Here is a 15465-nt window from a genome sequence, read left to right as displayed (position 1 = left end):
AAATACCTTCATAGATCAGTTTTAACTCATTAATACGAGCCACTTTTGGGTTGCCAGGTTCTGAAAATGATATCCTTCTCCAGCATGACACTGTCTTTTTATCTCTTTAGTTCATCATGAAGTCACCTCCAAAAATGATGTTTTGACCACTTTTGGAAAGTGCCCTTTTGACTTATTTAACATGTATAGTAGATGGCTTATTGGAAATAGGAATTAACACTAAATTGAAAGGATAAGCCTGAGCCAAAGGATTTTTTTTTGTCAACACAAAAGTAGTTTTTTTCAATAGCTTTAATAATTTGTAAATTATGAACCAACTATAACAAGAGGTTAAACTTGCAAACCCTTTATTAAAAGCGGTACCACAAAAATATAGATTCAAAATAAGTTATTTTTTCTTATTATTTTATAAGATTAATCAATACTTGATTAATCAATACTTTTATAAAATGTTTATTTATAATTTATTATATTAAAAAAAGTTGGAACCAGAGAATTTGTCTCAAAAACACACATTTTTCTAGTATTTCATTAGAGCTTTAAATGTTTCAATGTAAAGATCTAAACCCCATTTGTGACACCACAAAATACAATTATCCCAGGCCCAAAACAAAGAAGCAGTATCAGTAGAAACATCGCCAGCAATCTCTAACCTCAGTGATAGCATTGTTTCAATAATACCGACAAAAACAGCACGTTTGTGGCAATATAAGAAGCTTTTCTAAATCCCCAAACCCTGACTGACGCGCTAAAATAGGCCCACGATTTCTGGTACATAACGCTTCATCACCTCTCCCAGTAAACAGCATGTCCCTTAAGAATGTGTATAATTTCAAGGACACAGGAAGACTGATGGATTCCAATAACATATGATCTTCACTCTGCCAAGCGGATTCGCACGCTAAGAATCCCAAGAGTGTGATGATGACGACTTCAACAAATATACCCCCACAACACTCAGTCTGTCTCCTGTCACAAGGGATCAAAAAGGCACAGCTATCAAACCGTAATCTTGAAAAGTAATCCTCCAATGGAAGGACGGACTTAAATGAGAACATTAAATATTCATTGCTCTACAAACATCTGCGGCGCTGTGTAGCTGCTTATTTGAAGACTTCCTCTAAGGATTGCTTTATGTACATCAGATGTAGTATAAATGAGCATACAATGAGCAGGAGAGAATCTAATGCACACGCTGTGGCTGCTGGTCACCATGTCCAAGGCATGGCCTTGCTCTCTCCCTCAGGGGTAATGAACATGCTTTCCCCCCTCCTCATTTCAACTGAATGTCAATGGTGCCAGAGGTAAAACTGATGTGTGAGCTTTGAGAGAGCAGCATAAGACCTGCAATCAATACTTGCTGTCCCCTAGAGTCACCAGCTTCTTCCCTTTCCATGCACATAAACGTAGACACAAACATAATAAATGTGTAGAATTTTCACAGTCAATTGTTAGGGGCTTGTTCAGACCCAGAACGCAGAGATTTCACACACACAGACAATGAAAGCAGTTTGTAAAGGTTTTAATGAACAAAATGGTACTCCGAGATAGTGTGGATTTTGTCTGAGCGGGGAATCTCCTGGCTGGTCCGAATACCAAGCCGAGCCGAGGGGGAAGGATCCAGGTCGTACGAGACTCGAGGCGGACAGGCAGGGAAGAGTTCACAGAAGTTTCCACAGGTGGAGGATAAGGCTGGACGGTGAGGTTGGAAGCTTGTAGGCACAGCGGAGGAGGCAGCAGGTCTGAGCGGTCACTGGACAGAAACACAGGGTAAGTATGAGCTCAGGAGAACAAAGACAAAAGCTAGGGTGCACAAGACAACACGGACACAACTTGACTAAATAGAGCACTCAGAGCCAAGTTACCACATTGGTGTAGATAACGAACTGGCACCAAAGAGGTGATCAGCCTGGGTTTAAGTATTGCTGGAATGAATCTTGTAGATGAGCTGCAGCTGTGAGGAACGGCTGTGCAGTGTTGATTCGGCCACGCCCCTTGACCTACTTTCCCTGAACACACCTCCAGCACTCCAGGTGGAAAAACACAGATACACACAGACAAACAGGTGTGAGCTGCCCATAACATCAATGAACTTTTAAAGCAGCAAACAGCGCTACATTCTATGACTGTTATTTTTCAGTGGTGGGCTTTTCTCCTCAGTTGTTTAAGATTTTTTTTTCTTATCGGTTTATAAAAAACAATTGTTTAAATTTATTTAATGGAAAATATAGTCCTTTATCATCTTAAATAAAGCCAGAAGCTTATTACATCAAATTAATGTGGTGGTGGTTTTGGTTGAACTATATTTTAAACACTTACATGACTATCCAGCACCATAAACAATAGGTACCACAATATTACTGTTGTAGTGTAAAATACAATCTGTAGTACCAAACATTAGAAATATCCCTGCATCTCTAGGTAACTGCACCCTGGTAGTCGACAGCTGGATGAAATTTTAGTTTTGGAGTAAAAACAGAGGAAACTGCTTGCATGCTGCATGCAAACCTTGTGAATGTCACCCAGTAGGCTATGTGGAAACAAATATTTCACTGTAAATACAGCTTTTTCTGTGTGGGTAGTGTTAAGGTTTAATGCAAATTTCCTGTCTATCGTTAATGATCATATTCTGGGGCGACCTCTAACTCACCCAGTAAGAGCGTTTGCCCCATGTTGGTTGAGTCCAGCAGCGGCGCAGGGTTCAAATCCAACCTGCTGCTCTTTGCTGCGTGTCATTCCCCATCTCTCTCCCCCTTTCATGTCTATCCACTTTCAAATAAAAAGGGAAAAGCCCCAAAAATAATCTTTAAAAAAAAAAAAAATCATCATATTCTATAATGCTAGGACATGCAATAGCCTACTTGTGTTTGTTTGGTATCCAGTAGGATGTACAGTATATTAGTGGTGTAATGGCATTTGTAGCAATAATATGACACAAAAGAGATTATATGTACACAAAGACACTTTTACCTAAATATACATGAATCCAAGAGAGCGTTAGATAAACTGTTGCGCATGCAGTATTTATCACAAAGTGTTCAGTGCAGGTGTTCAGGTCAGCATCTAAAATAAATCACTAGTCTCATTTATTATAAGAAAGTCTATAAACACATCTTATATCTTGCCACATACAGCACATGAATTCCAAAGCATAGATTTCACTCAAATCTTTGCAGTGCGACTGTCGTCTGTAAGCCAACTATAAATCTACACCCCTTATTACAACTTTCTGCAGGATTATATTTACATTATAATACATCGTCTACATGTGGGACTTGTTGTGGAAAATGTCATCTTAAATATAAAACATTAATTCACAGTGTGTTATTGCAATTAACAGTTTTCACATTTGCAAATGCAGATCCCCCAGCTTGTCAGGCTGGAAAGAGATGACTGAGTATTCAATGATTTTTCCTCACCCTTAGCTAAGCAGGTGTCTTTTAATAAACAGTGTTTTGTCTGCAGATCCACAACATTATGTCAAGAGAGTCTCTGTCTCCGTCTCCTGAGTATCAAGAGTTGAAGGCTGAATCCCACAACATCGCTTCCAATAACATTTGCTGGAAAGCAGCAGTAAACACTTTCACATGGGAAGCAGAGGCTGAATAACATAATAACTAGGTAAGGTTAAAAGGTAAAACCTGCAAATAGACTATTTTGGTCCCATATTTTAGATTTCTTCGCTATTTTTCAAACGGCAGTGGCAACATTTGCATTTGAGCATACGGTTGCAGCCATAGGGGACCACTCAGCCCCATATTACAGTTCTGAAATGGGTAATAAATAGGAGTATGAAGTCTTGTACCTCGTCTATAACAACGTAATGGCACACTGGAATATGACTTCTATATTGACACAATGTGCACAATGATTTCAGAGTTCAGAGCCGGCCAGAATGTCTATACCAAAACAGAAATCACATGCTAGAATGCATTAGTAGGTGAATGTGAGAAAGAATTGTAATGAGAGAGTACCTTAAGACCAAACACACAAACAGTACCAAACACAAAGCAAACCCTGTAGCCGATTTATACAGCAAAAGCTTTACTTAAGCCGAAGAGTATTGCTGTCACTGAATGCTTCATAACTTAATGATGCCTAACATAAAGAAAGACAATTTGGAAGTAATTTACTTTTACCTCTGAATGGTCCCTTCAGCACTTCAAGCCACATAATATGTGTGCAATACACTTTTGTGAAAATATTCTTAAAATGGATAAGAACAGCCATTTCTTGTGTCCTTTGCCTCATCTGTTTGGGCCACCAATCCCAAGGTTGGTGGCTCAAAACAACAGATAATGGATGGTACGTAGAAACAATGTTGTAGTCACATTCCTGAAGCTGACTGCATTGTGTCGAGAAAAGTGTAGACAGGGCGGCGATAGTAAGAAATAAAAAAGCCATTAATTTTGCTGTTCTTGCATCTACAGCAGCGGTTTAAAACATTACACTAGATTTATTCTCTGAATTCAAGCTATGTTGGCACTTTTTACAGAAGGGTTGACAAGTCACTCTCAGTCCTCTCTTTGCATGATTCAAGAAGGTTGGTGCACCATAGCCCCAAGGCATCTAGGTTGTTCAATTCATGACCTTTTCCTAACTTCAGTCATATCGAGATGTATAGTAACAAAGTAGAACTACTTCACTACTGTACTTAAGTACTAAAAGGCTGTATCTGTACTGGAGTATTATTTTTTTTCTCCTACTCCCACTTTTACTTCAGTACATATTTTCGATGAGTTTAATACTTTTACTCCGATGCATTTTTTATGTGCTGCATCGTTACAATTATAAAAATGTTACAATCATTCCAAACCCACATTATCACTGCCAGAGTGGTAGATGGCTCTGTCACCAGGTTTGATGAAGCTGGCTCATCATTGAGCGAATCAAGCGATCAAACTGTCTTATAAGAATACGGCGCGTGCGTCCATTCTGCCTTTCGCTCTTCTGCCTACCTGCATTGAAAACACTTGAGCTTTGTTAGTTTGTTTTCGAGATGGAAGAACCAGAAACACCACCTTCAACTTTGAGTGATCGTGGCGGTGAGGGAGAGGAAGGTGGCCCTACTTAGAGTCCATGTTTTCATTTGTCGGAGTGAATGACAATTCATGTTGAATGAAGTGCCTACTCTGCCTACTGAAATATTGCGAAATAATGGCCTTCAAAAATTCACCGTCGAATTTGAAGAAACATATCAAGGTAAGTTACAAATATAATACACAAATGGCACACCAGCTTGAGCTATCAGTAAGCGCTAGCTAACTAGCTACTCGCGGTTCATGACATGCTGCGGTGTTGTACATTCCTGTCCTTGTACTGCTGCTACAGCCAAAGGAATTATGACTGTCCTTTAGGCTAAACATTTGAAAAAATATAAACAATAAACTGCTTTCTTTAATAACTACATAACAAAATACTTGTACTTTTAGTTTTAGTACTTCAGTAGTACATTTTTAAATAAACTACTTGCAATGCTTAAGTACAAAAAAAATGTTGAATACTTTAGTACTTCCACTTAAGTGTGGTGCTTAAAGAGCACTTCAACTTCTACTCAAGTCACATTGTTGATAGAGCACTTGTACTTTTACTCAAGTCTGGGTCTCTAGTACTTTATACATGTCTGATGATATCTAGAAATCAGTTTCTTCAGGTTCTCCCTCTCCATTTTTTGTCTAATTTGAATAATAAAAATCAGAAAACATGCATAATCAAATGACATGCTTTTGAGATCACAGCAGGGGAAACCTAGATTTCAAGCAGCACTGAAGAACTCATTGTGTATACTTCTACAGAAAATTCTGTGTGGATTCATTTCCACTAATCCCTTGCTGCGCTTCTACATTTCGGTAATTCCAACATCTCAGAGGAGCCCTACAGCTGTGAGGACAGCAGCTTGGGGGTTTACGTGGATAACAGTTATAGACATATATGAACACTGCATTTCCTTTGTGCGCAAACAGGAGAAACAAGGAATTAGTCCCATCTCAATCCCTGTGTAGTAAGAATAGGCACCAGTCGGAATTATGTCAAACCCCTTTTCAAAAGTCACTCGCTGTAGGAGATATCCAGAATTTCTTGGGGAGAGCTTAAGCTTAATGCATGTATGTATGTCAGCAATTGTCAGAAATTGTGTAAGGTGTCACTTTTAGGTCAACATAGTGGATGTATAGGCATCTGTACAAGGCAGAAAATATGTGTTGACTACAGGTTTAAGTAAAACACTGTGCCTTCAAGATATCCATAGATCTTGAAGTGTTTCAGTAAGTTCTAGAAGATAAATGCAATTATTAAAATTTCAAACAAAGAACAAAATCCAACCCGATCTGCCAGCGATTTGATTTCGCCCTGCAGCTCAGGCTGGAAACCTGTACGTTTATCTATCCTGCTTCCGTTACAAATTTGCGGGAACCAATCACAAACCTGTAAACCTGTAACCACCTGGCGCACTATTGGCGGGTTTAACACGATGACGATAGAGAAGCGACCAAGCAGCTTTGTGTTTACTTTCAACAAGCCGGCCACCGAAGCGCAGCATTCCATGGCAGCAACCTGTTGATGTCGCTGTCCTGTCACCCGGATCTTTGGCCTGATTGGTTGAAGGACTATCCAATTGCGTACAGAGTCATTTGAACTATGCCTGTTGATCACGCCTCTTGTGCAGAGAAAATACAGAGCAGACTCCCCAGACTAATGTTCAATCTTAAAAGATTGCGCTTGGTCTGGTGATAGCCAGACTAGTCCCGCTCAGTATTTGGGTTACAATTAAAAAAAAGCCATCAGCCAATATATTACATATAATATATTATCAGCTGCAACAGTCAAAAGCTACTAAACACATTGATGCATACATGCAGCGGTAAAAGTACATTTACTTTTGATACATTTAAGCTGATTGTACTCCTGAACTTGTACTCATGGAGGATTTTAAATGCAGGACCTTTACTTGTAATTAAGTATTTTACATTGTGATATTGGTATTTAACTAAATTGAAAGGATCTGAATTCTTCTTCCACCACTTACAAAAAACATTTTAACATTAATTATTTCTCCTTCCTGTACCTTCACTTCATCCCATTTCACCTCTCTGCCCAGAGAAGTGCAGTGAAAAAGTCTTCAGGTAAGTAGCCAATGGCCTAAGGACGGACATGGAAAAGGAGACGTGTGGGCATGTTTGTTGGCTTGCTGGCTTCCTCAACACTGTGTCCATCCCTCATCTACCTCTACTCCTCTGCTCCTGCTGCTATTTAAGTAAACAGGGGATTTTCTCTGCCTCCTTTTCTGCCCTGTCCATCAGACACGACTCACATTCCGGTTAATGCCCAAGAGAGCAAACAAGGGAGACAGCTCCGAGCCTTTCCTCTGCTGCTCTGACACTGATTCAGTGCTGCAGGTTGGCTGGGAGAGGTGAGCCAAGAAGGAAAATAATTATTTCCATGAGAGACGATGTATGCACGCGCGTACATATGGCCGTGCGTGTGTGTAGTTGAGACAGCTAAATGTCTCCTCGGCTCATTACCAAAGAGAGAAAATAAAGCGCAAAAGAGACAAATGATGTTCTTTCACTGCTCTCAAATAGTGATCCTTACTTTAATTGCTTTACCTCTGTTAGTCTTTGGCACTCCAAAATCAGACCTTTTGGTAGTTTTGATTGAGTTGGAAAAGTTTCAAATTCATTTTTGCACACAGGAATAATCACAGCAAGCATCCAAAGAAATGCCTTTTCAGTTTGTTTGGGGGATTACTTTTTACAGCCAATTTCTGTTACTGCAAGAAAATATTTATCACAAGAAACGGAGAAAAGAAATTTTCCAGTAGGGCCTTTTTCTCCTGTGGCCGTGTATAGCTCTGAGGATCTTACGAGTTTGGTTGATGCAAGTCTACAATGCTTCAACTCAAAACTCTTACCTCTGTGCCGAGTTCACTCTCTCAGTAGTGCATCAGAATAACAAGAATAAAATATAAAAAAAATAAAATAAAAAAAAAGGTTGCCAAAAGGCTGCAGTCAGACTTCTACACCATTTCAAAAGAAGATCACCTCAAAATGGCTCCCCTACTTTTCAAAATGGCTGCATTTATTTGTGCACTTTTCACTGCTTGTAGTGTATAGGTTGTGACTAGATTGCATTCAATCTACAGTATAAAGAATTCTTATCACAACTCGAGTCTGACTTAACTGCCTCTATATCTGGCCACCCACAGAGAAACTCTTCATGGCATTTGGTGCAGTACAAACATACATTATGCGACTCATTCAAAGAAGAGATGAGGGACCCAACAGTGCATGGCTATTACAATGTCTCCTTCCAGTACTTCTTTTTCAAAGGCTTTATAATAACTTATCTTATCAGGTGGTAGGTAGGTAGGCGTGCTGGACCTCTTTGGACAAAGGCAGCAGTGACTGCAGCTCTTCTGACCAATGGCAAATTTCAGTTAGCCATCTTGTCAAACTCCTGTCAGTATACCCCATATCCTCCTGTTATTTTGGGTATATATGTAGTTGGAGTCCTGAGAAGCCACTGCCTCCTCCTACACTTTCTGTAGACAGCCAAAGTGAACCATTTTGTTGCTGTTGAGCAAGTCCAGTAGTGTTTCCTCTTCCTCTGCATGGTTGTGTTCAGGCTACATGAGTTACTGAAGTAGCCCCTGTAGACTGTGTTGTTGGTCTTTACAGGCCAGGTAGGACTGGTGTATTCTCCACTGACACATCCAGAGTTGTTTAAAACATTATAACAGATTCAGGAAAAGCCTAGTCAGTCACCAAAAAAGTCTTAACTCTTCTCAAACAACTGCTAATATCTTCAAGTGGATTCTCCAAAACACCATGTTCCATTATTTGGCAAAAGGCTTCAAGTCATATACGAAACCATTTTTGGTTTGCAACTTGTTGCTCTGTCACATGCTGCCTCACCAACTAAGGTAAGCTTTATATACACCAGGAGCAATCAAGGTAATCATACCCAGGTGTGGACTGATGATCTGCTCCTTTAAGATCCATAATAGGAGGAGCCAACATGCTGGTTAGCTGGTTAGAGCCAAGGGGGTAAGCTTTGCTTCAGAACTCAAACCTTCTATGGCGCCATTTTGATGCTACCAAACGATCACCCAACGTTAGCATTCCATTGACTGCCATTCATTTTGACGTCACTTTGACAGCGAATAACTTTACATCTGAAGCGTTTAAAGACTTTTTTTGTCCATTGTTTATTTCTAAAGAAACACGACACTGTATAAAAGGCTCCATTACCTTGTATCTCACATTATGGCTCCTTGATTGAGATTTCTCTTGGCACAGCTACCAGAAGACTTACAACTTTCAGACAGGTTGCTCATGTCACATCTACGTCGTCTCTCTCAGTTGGAGGTTGCGCAGTAACGCTCAGCGCTCACCGGAAAAGTGCTTCTAATATCCTTCACTGGTCTCCAACGGGATCCGTTGGTCCATTATATATTGTCTACGAGTGAAGCCATCCCTATCCACACCCAGTTCAATTCTGCTCTGAATGTGTCACAGTATAGGTATATCTTAGGCCCCCATTTCTTTTTCTTTTTCACACGTAAACTTACAATATCTTTTAGTATCAGTATATCTGCCCATAAGTGTGAAAATGTCTCAAAATATTTTATAAGAGCTGTGAGAATCATCAAACACACATGATAAAGTATTCACTACATTGCTTGAAGTGGAAAATGTGTGAAGTTGATAAAAATGTACAAAAGTGAACAATGCATTGTCAGTAGGCTAAATCTCTGCAAGCTGGTCATAATATTTACAGATTCATTCATAAATCTTAATTTAAATGCTGTATTTTAACACATTATATATAATGCCAAAAAACAGATGTAATTTCTTCTCTGAAGGTGACGCGGGCTGTGACAATTCAAAAAGGTCATTTTCTTCTGTGCTAATTAAAAGCAGGGGAAAGAAAAGACCCTTTGTTAAATATCACGTATCTCAGAGAATGCCAAAGACAGCATGATAATGAATGCTTGTGATGTCTCTTAAGGTTAGCCTTTCCATCTTCATCTGGCTTGTTTTCACTGGCAGGTCAAAAGCAAGGCTGAGCCTGCAGGACCCTGTCAGTCTGATAATTATTCTACTTCCGTTTTGCACTTAATTAGTATGCAAGCAAAGAGTTTGACCTCTTACATCTAATATACATCATTTATATTAATAATTTCATAAATAAGGTTTTATTCAATAATAACTAGAGACCATCTTATGATGGGATCACACCAGCCGTGACGCCAAATCGAGCCAGGGCCGTAAAGTGGGGGGACTCCTTCCCTACTTCCTACCCCCCTACTTCTGGTGCCCTTGGTCGGACCACACACATTTTCCAACTCAGCCTTGATTTTGAAGTCAATTATACACACCTGTAAAGTTTCATGACTGCATGTTGCACAGATAAACACTTGGCAAAGTACTCAAAACCACCTCTGTGGTTTTGGGTAACAGGTGAAATATCTGAGAGAGCAAGACAAAAGGGACTGCAGTATGCATTCGAGGGATATATCCACGACATAATATGCAACCGATGAGAGAATAATTTAATCAAAATTGAAGCTAAAGCCTATAGGTCATGCAATAATGTGAGCCGCCTCATACGCTGACCATTCAAATGGGAAACACACAAGTTGAGGAACAGCTATGTTCATGCACATCAGGGTAAGTGACATTTGAAAATAATCTAATAATTATAATAATTATAAATCAAACAGCTTATCCATAAATATTGTGGAATAAACACAAGACATTAGCTAGAACACTTTGCAATGATAACATTCTCCTGTTTATATTTTTAGTGATTAACAAATGCTGAAATATATTTTAGTGAGCCTCCGTCTTGCCTTTAATCATCCTTTCTCAAGGATGGGTTAATAACAGATGTGTACCCACTCGATCGCTCTCTGGGTGTTTTCATGCTAATCAAATGTGTTTGGAGCTTGAAACAAGCTAGTGCGGACCGCTGATTAGCTTACAATGCTAGTATTTGGGGCAGAAAGACAGTAGCTCCCAAGACTGCGGCCGCCTGTATACGAGAACGCGACTGTCTTTATAATCTATCTTTTTAATAAACTGTCTGTACACTTACAAAGTTCTCAATGCTTCGGGTTAACATTTAGGGACCCTCATTATGCTACTGTTGAAGTGTGGTGATATTTTGAGCCTTTTTAGTGGTATAAATAGCGCTTTCCCTGTGACCTGAATACTAGCGTTGTAAGCTAATCAGCGGTCCGTGCTAGCTTGAAAACATATCCCAGAGAGCGACAGAGTGGGTACACATTTGTTATTTAACCACTAGGTTTGTTTTGCACCGGAATTGTCTTTATTTTACGTTCAAATATATGCATTATAAACAAAGAACTGTCATTATTTCCAAGCAATGCTGTGCTGAGTTAGCTAGCTAGCTAGCTAACATTAGCGTGTTCTTGCCTTGGAGCAAACGTATGTGTTTTTGTTAATATTGTCGACAGTTGTGAATGGGGCCTCCCACACTGCTTGATCCACGCCCAGCCTTTCTCCCTTTGGGTTTTAGGTTTCAGGAAGGGAAAACTTCCACTACCCCGTCCAAGCTTTTAGGATACCGGTTATCAGATTTGCACAACGCTTCGGCGTACGGTGTTTCCCTCCCTCGAAAGCTTGACAGACCTCCCGCGCCTAGTTACGGTTGCTAAGCCACGATTGGCCTGTGGCGGTTTTCGGGCGTGGCTTAGCGAAGGGTCAATTGTTTTATTAGTTTTGTCTTTTAGGTGCCTGAGATTGGGATTTTTTTTTTTTTACTGAATAGGAATGTGTTTTTTGTTGCTACTGTGTTGAAGTTTTCATTCATACAGACTTTCTCTTTGAGGGCCTGAATGCTGAACTTTACATGCACATGCCCAGGATAAACTATGTAGAGGACTTCTCCTCACTGACTTTTCTCCAGCACTCCAACATGGACATCAACACCACAAATTATGGCATTTTAGCTCAATCCCTATACGGGCTAATACATCACTGGCCTCTACTGACCATTATCCAAGGTGAGGTGACCATTATCCTTGGTGAGTGTTGCTTTCTAGCAACACTAGAAGCATTTTCATTGCTCTCCTGATCTCCTGCAGCGATGTGATATGAGTGTGGTAGTAGGTCTCCCAGGCCTAGTCTTGCTGCCATCATATCTTATCCCCCCACTGTTGGTCTTCCCCCTTCCTGCTGAGGTGGTGATCTGATGTTGCTAAAGGATGATGACCTCTCTTTTTTTCTACTAAAGTAGTGTCATGTACTTCCACCTCCTGCCTCGCCTCCCATAGCCACTGATTATTCTGTATGCTTACTGTATGTTGAGGAAGCTATCTGGGGGGATAGGTTCAATGCCTTATTATGAAGCTGTGTAACAGTGGTCAAGCATCAGGGGAGACAGAGGGGAAATGTTGAATTTTTTTTCTTTTCTTTATTTTTCCTTTGGAAAACAAATCAGAACATTGTCTTCAGGCTTTAGTGTACACATTTACAGCATCCGATCAAAAGTATACAGCTTCTCTGCTAACAGAGATCAGCAATAGAAAGGAAACACAAAACCATCATCTGAATCATAACTTTTAAACTTCTCATATAGAATGGCATAACTGCAGCCTAAGTGCATAAGTTACAGCACTTCACTAAAACCTAATTACATTATGGAGCCACATACCTTTGGAAAACAAATCAGAACATTGTCTTCAGGCTTTATTGTACACATTTACAGCATCTGCACAAGCAAAATATAAAGAATGCATTGCGTTACATAGGCTACATGTACTACGTCAATATCTCATTGTACACTATCAGTACTTGCTAGCAAGCGAGGCACGCCAGACAGTACGTTAATACACATGGAATGACGACTAATTAACGTTCGGGAATACTCGCTTAACATACGCGGTTGTCTCAGACATATATCGAAACTATACTGAGCTTAAACATACACACATGATAGACACAGAGTAATATTGCTTCCAATGTATGGACGTGACTAGCGGAGTTTTACAGCTAACCACGTTAGCCTCAGTACGCAGAAACTCGCGGTCAAAAAGAAACATTAACAAACTTTCTGTCAAAACATGCAAAACGCAGTACGATCGTTACAGTGCATGGGAATAATATAACACATTAAATACATTGAACTTATCAACCTAAACATCAATTTACTTTTAGAAAACTGATATACTGGGTGAAGTAGTTTGTACACTGCACCTACTCGATCAAAAGTATACAGCTTCTCTGATCGGGTAGGGAAGCAGTGCGAGACTACACGCAGCAGATCTGTAGTACACCAAATGGCCAAGGGTGGCTCCATTCACAACTATTAACCAAGGTTGTTAATTTTTTTTTTGGCGTAAATCATATATAACAATACACTACATTTTTAACTCTGTTACAGCTGTAGCTAAATTCTACTATAATATTGTCTAATTTATCAGCTATTGAGGAGGCCGTTCAGAGAGTATTAGTGCAGCAAAGCAACAACCCTGTTTTCACCCAGTAGTGCTACACTTTAGATGTAGGGTAGGCTTGCTAGCACTGAGTGACAGTCCTTGCTTTGGCCAGGAGCCACCTGAACTTTTGGAGGGACTCTGGCAGTACAAAATGCTTTTGATGAGGATAGTCAGTGATCACAAACACCTCCCAGACATGGTTGAGAGGTGACCTGTCTTTGCAAGGTGAGCAGGTGGTGTGTGGACTTTGAAGTTGAGTCGTAACGCCACTGTGCCTTAACTGATAGATGTGTCATTGGTCCTGTAACACTTCAGCCTAGTGATAAGTAGATCAGAGTGTGTGGGCAAGAATCAGACACTGGACCACGGCAGCCTCTGTCAACATGGTGGTGTTTGAGCCACCTGAAATAAACATCTCAGTCAGGACGCTCACATGACAGTCTTAACTGTCGTCTAGCTTGGTGCACTAAACTTGGAATCCAACTATAGAAGACTGCTACACTTAGTTAACGATTGAATCAGAGAAACAAACACTCCACGCTTAATCTGCCTCTTTTCTCACCAAGCAAATATGCAGTTTACAGTTTAGCCTACCATGCCATCCTCCACTTTTTTCTGCATTGTTACCATGTGCTGTTGGTAATAATGGTTTTATGTAGAAGTTGAACAGCCAGAGCTCAAAGTACCGCAGTGTATCCCCCTCATACTCATAACTTGTTAAAAGAGCGGCTAAATAGGTCTGCTTCTCTAATTTAATAATAATAATAACACTAATAATAATAATAATAATAATAATAATAATAATAATATTTTATACTTTATTAATCCCGCAAGGGAAATTACAATGTTTTCACTGTTGTTAGAACACACATTACACACAGGCCTGAAATACACACATACATCCTCAGTACCTATACATGCACAAATGGAGAGATGTCAGAATGAGGGGGCTGCAGCTGTTGATGGACAGGCGCCCCGAGCAGTTTGGGGTTTGGTGCCTTGCTCAAGAGCACCTTGGCAGTGCCCAGAAGGTGAACTGTGATAAGCGACAGTTATTGACAGCGTTGAGATTAAAATACAAACAGGGACAACCTCCCTTGTGTGAGGCCTTGATTGGCTACTCAGCTAATCACTCATGAATCCCATTGTTTTATTGGTTTTAGGGCGCTGTCCTCTGAAACCTTAAAACCTTATTTACTCATATTAGATGGAGGAGGGATCGGGAGGAAGCTAGTGTTGAATTAGGCCTAATTGTGCATTGCATGGCTGGGACGGCACCCATTAGGAAAGAGAACACAAAATAGATTCGTATTTTTATATATATATATATATATATATATATATATATATATATATATATATATATATATATATTTAATACATTTTTGAAAATAATTTCATACTGTATAACTTTATTTGAAGTTAAGGTAAATAAGAATTATTTAACCTCGCTGTAGTCTTGCTTTGCCAGACCCTCCTCTAAAGTGCGCTGAAGGAGGGTCTGGCTACTCCACATAGCATTCGGGGATGGGAGGAAAACGTGCTCTGGTTTGATGGCAGAATCGTCATGGGCAGCGCTAAGCTCTGCACAGAGCCGTTGCAAAACAGTTGTGCAAGAGAAAACTCAGATTGGACAAATAGTCTAGCTAGCTGTCTCAATTTACCCTGCAGAGATCTGAGGAGCAGTCAACAATAGTCCTCATTAATCCACCAAATTTAAAATTCCAACACAAAGAAAGCGAAAGGAAACGGAAAATCCATGCATGCGGCGGAATTTCCTGCGGCACCGGAGCAATCCCGGAAGTGGAACGTCAAGGAAATAGACTAACCTTGCTGCCTCTCAATTAAGCGTCCATTAACTGATACATAACCAAATATGCCACAGCCAAGAAATCTGCTTTACTTTCCCTTCCATATTTCAAATTCGGATATGGGTAAAACATGTGATGCTAACAGTCTTTTTGGCGCTTCTCATGCAGAAAATGTGATGTGTCATGTCCATT

This window comes from Sander vitreus, chromosome 10 (assembly GCF_031162955.1).
Source record: "Sander vitreus isolate 19-12246 chromosome 10, sanVit1, whole genome shotgun sequence".
Lineage (NCBI taxonomy): Eukaryota > Metazoa > Chordata > Actinopteri > Perciformes > Percidae > Sander > Sander vitreus.
Note: the sequence above shows the minus strand (reverse complement) of the source record.